General features: G+C 32.6%; 1 long non-coding RNA gene across 3 annotated transcripts; it reads right to left on the minus strand.

Annotated features, from left to right (window-relative positions):
* Positions 1-1,929: 1,929 nt before the first annotated feature.
* LOC110267054 (uncharacterized) lies at positions 1,930-4,198 on the minus strand. Of its 3 annotated transcripts, none has more exons than XR_015900017.1 (3): positions 3,767-4,168; positions 3,055-3,665; positions 1,930-2,056 (listed from the first exon to the last, which is right to left on the minus strand). It is a non-coding gene; the product is annotated as an uncharacterized LOC110267054 (long non-coding RNA). The 3 variants fall into 3 exon arrangements; XR_015900016.1 differs by having other exon boundaries at positions 1,930-2,059; XR_015900018.1 differs by having other exon boundaries at positions 1,946-3,665; positions 3,767-3,924; positions 4,068-4,198.
* Between the last annotated feature and the right edge of the window lie 215 nt (positions 4,199-4,413).

The raw sequence follows: 4,413 nt of genomic DNA on the forward strand, positions 1-4,413 counted from the left end.
CAGTACACGTTTATTCACTAATCAAATCAATAACCAAATTCAAGTCAAGCTTATCCTATGGTCATCTAGTCTAAGTTTTCATGTTATATTATATATTACCTCCGAGAAACCAAAACCATACCTTAGTCGATTCCTCCCTAAGCCAGAGCACCTCAAAATGCCTTAATTCACAAGCTTCAAAGCTCTAACTTCCTCACCAAAAAGAATCTCAGCTTCCAAGGCTCAAATTAATCATTCAACATCCACCAATGTGATATCAACACACAATTTAATCTAACACCACACAATTCACTAAAAAAACCAACCTAGGGTTACCAAAATTTTAGTGATTAACCGTTACTAGAGTTCACCTAAACCACCATCAAAATAATTCAATTCTTCAATAGCAAAAATCCAAAATTTTCAAAAATGAAAAGGTATGAACTAGGCACAAATTCTCAAATTTCATACCAAATTGTTAGGTGAATTTTGTTGAGAATTCCAAAACGAATGCGTGGCCATTGATAGCTCGTCAATCGGAGATCCAGATTGAAAGTTATGGAGGCTTGAAGATTGGATTGAAAGTTGGCTTAGGTTTTCATTCCTCTCTTTCCTCTCTCACCGTGGAACCCTCACTCTTTTTGTGAAAATGAACTGAAAAGCTCAAGGTTGATGCATATATATATGTTGGGCCTTAGGTCCGGTTTGGACCTGGTCCAACCGATTTGGCCTGTTGGCCCGTTTTGGGTCAAAAACTATAAAAATTAGTGTCAAAACTCATATTTTAATTATTTCTACCTTTCTAACTTATCAAATTTAATTGTATAATTTTTTTAAATAAAAATTTAATTTATTGATTAACTAATTATTAATTATCTAAAATTAATTTATTGGTTAACTATTTATTAATTATCCGAGGTTAACACAAAACATTACCGTCGAATTTGGTAGCCAAACCCCAAATTGGACTGTAAATTTTGGCTCGAATGGGTTATTTAATACTGCCTATATTACCGTCAGATTGATTAGAAAAACCTAACGGCTATGCCAAAAAATAAAACACGTCATTTCGGTAACTAGTAGATCATTATCGTCAGTAAATTTGACGATGCATTTGGGATAAATTTAAAATACACCCCCTTCCTCCTCATTCCACAAATCATCTTTCTCTCTATTATCATGACCTTCTCTCTTCCTTCTCCTTCTCCTCTCCTCCATTTAGCTGCTGTAACCCTCCTCCCTTTCTCGCCGCAACCTCTCCTATGTCTCCATTGCACTATATATGGTGGACACCGCGGTTATTGAAATCTTGTAGCAGCTTTTTGCCGCGTCTCTACTCACCGCCACCACTGTCAGTACAATAAAAAGGTCTAGGATCACAATGAAAAATCGTGACCAGAGCTAGTGAAAAGGGTGACCATAGGTCTATGGTCACAAATTTTTCACCGCGGCCATAGACTTATGATTACGATTTTTTTTATCTATAGTCACAGTTTCTATGGTCACGGTTGTAGTGATCAAATTCTAGCACTTTAGGCCACTTTTTTTATCCTAGTCATAGGTTACTCTATGGTCACGCGTAAAAACTGTGACCATAGCCTACTCTATGGTCACCCTTTTGTGAAACTGTTACCATAACCTTATTTATGATCACAGTTTTTACTGTGCACATAGCTTACTCTATGGTCACCCTTTTATAAAACCGTGACCATAGTCTTATAGCTTTTCTATGATCACCCTACTTTAAAATCGTGATCATAACCTACTCTATTTTATGAAATTTATTTTTTTAAAGAATAATCACATCTTAAAATTATGATAATCACAAAACAAGACTAAAAATGAGAAATTCAAGAAATCTAAATTATAAATTTACATTATAAACTAGATATATTTTTATTCCAAATAACACAAATCAAAATAAAGTATAATTTATCCATTACATGTAATACCGGATAAAGTTTCTTGAAAAAAATACAAAACACATCAAAATATTATATTTAAATAACTAAAGTCTATATGAAACCCATCCCATTTCATATTTCTATGGAAAATATTTTCTTCACATCATGTCGTCCTGCTAAAAAGAGAAAAACACATGTTAGAACAAAGCACAAACATTTTTTATGACGCAGTACAGTTGAGTAATGAATATGCAACACAGGTTTAATAAGTCAATGAACATTAAAGTTCAAACACTAAACAGCAAGGAGAATTTGCTAGGGTTTTGAGCCATATAAAAAGAAAACCTTAGCCAAAACCTATGCATACATATAATAGAAATTGTTCACTTGTTCAGAGACTAGATAGAGAATTATTCTTCTGTGTGCCTGTACAGTGAGTAAATGAATACAAATTTATGCAAGTTTTCACATAAATAAAGCAAGCAATTTCCCATGTACCTTCCCAACATATTCATTAAATAAAGTATTATTGTGTTGAGCTCTTGCTTAAAAAAAAGCCAATGTGAAAATCAGAGAAGAATTATAAGTAATCAAAACTGCAAACCACAATCCTATATGCATTGCATCGAGTTCAGTCTATTACATAAACAAATTCAATACTTTCTAACAGGTAGATTGCATTGGATATGTGATGTTATCTCAGGATACAATCAAGAAAATTATGGCTTGAAGATTTTGTTGAAATGCCATCAAGTTCAATAACCTCAAATACAATGTTGAGATTTAATCACTACACAACTACTACCTACTTGTTGAGATTTAAATCCAAGCTACAATATATTATATATAGCTCCCTACTTATGCAAAAAACAATGTGAAAAGAAGATATCATCATAGGGATCATGCTACATCATTTAGTTGAAAAAAACATATTTACATTTTTCACATTAATTAGTTTTATATGTATTGAGAGCGTAAAGTTCTATATTATTATTTGTCAATAATTCTCAGTATACCCATCTATTTTCAGCAAAGATTTTATTCTTGAGCTTTTAAGGAAATATAAACAATAAAGGAAGTCCAACTATAAAGTTAACACAAATATCACATGCTTGATAAATAAAACTATGTTCTGACTGTTAGTTTAATGTCAACAGGTAGAAAATAACACCTTTCTTGTGAGCTCTCCGCTGAAATGAATATTCATTGTTCATGGAATATGGCCCTTTGGAACATATTCAGCTAATTCTTGAATTTTTTGCCTCCAGTTGAACCATATCTCCAGATAGTTAGTTAAAGTAAACAAGTAATTATACAGAAAAATACGAAGTCCTCACATTTTTATTAAGACAAAATAGAGTACAGACCTCTTGAAATTTTAAAAACTTTGAAGCTCTAAGTTGAAGGATAATAAGGTTTCCCTTATTATTTATTTTACAGCGAGTGGATGGACACTTAAACAAAGACATGAAGACTCGAGCTGTTACTTCCTGTTTGTGGATGGGAAGGAAAAAACCATGTCAAGATTTAGTAGATTCTAGCAAATAAAATCATAATGACAAAAAAATTGGGAATAGAGCAGTTTGTGCAGCGATTTCCCAAATTACTTAGTAAATTTCAAAATCACAATCTTCACATGTGTATACAGCAACCTTCATTGAAGGTTTAACATCTGAGTAGCGTGTCACTATACCAGATATCCTTAGAATCTGACCAATATATGAAGCCTTCACCTCCTTAATTGTATATGGTTTTCCCTTTCAAGATGCTTTATAAACTTCTCTGCAATGCCCACAAAAATTGCAACAACAAGTTAAATTGCAGCATTCATATTGAACGAAGCCAATAGATATTTAAAGGGGAAGAGGAGAAGCAATACTCACTAGTAGCGCTTGATTTCAGGAGGCATTTTCTGTTGTGGATCTGAACCTTCTTAGGATTTAGTGGAGACAAGGCATCAATGACCATTAGAGACTTGGAGGAGTGAAGTGGAGAACGAAATCACAATTGATTGTTCTTCTCTTCTAATAATACTAAATTACTATTCAGAACAAGTAAAAAAACAAGTAACAAATTAGAAAAATTACTAAATAGAACAATAATCAACACCTATAATATTCAGAAGTTCTGATAACAAAAAAACACCCCTAATCAGAAGTTCAACTAATCAAAATCAACACTCACACCCCCTAACCATGGAACCTCACAGGAAAATCCGAGCATGACAACATGAATGGACTCTTGTGAAAGCTTAACAACATTCCTTCTGAAAGCACAGTAAAGAACATAATAACAAATAAGCAAATGCACAAAACATTGTGTGGACACATCAAATGACTTCTATAATAATTAAAATAAAAAATGCGATAAAAGAAATACTTTGTATAAGTATACTAAGATCTTTTGGCCAAATTAATCCTAGAAATAAATGCATTAGAATTAGAATATGGAGAAATTTTTAATCAAATACCTCTTAATATCTCAAAAGAACAAATACCTAAATACCATTCAAGAATATGGAACCAGGTCG

Source organism: Arachis ipaensis, chromosome B9 (genome assembly GCF_059453495.1).
Source record: "Arachis ipaensis isolate K30076 ecotype BB chromosome B9, ASM5945349v1, whole genome shotgun sequence".
Classification (NCBI taxonomy): domain Eukaryota; kingdom Viridiplantae; phylum Streptophyta; class Magnoliopsida; order Fabales; family Fabaceae; genus Arachis; species Arachis ipaensis.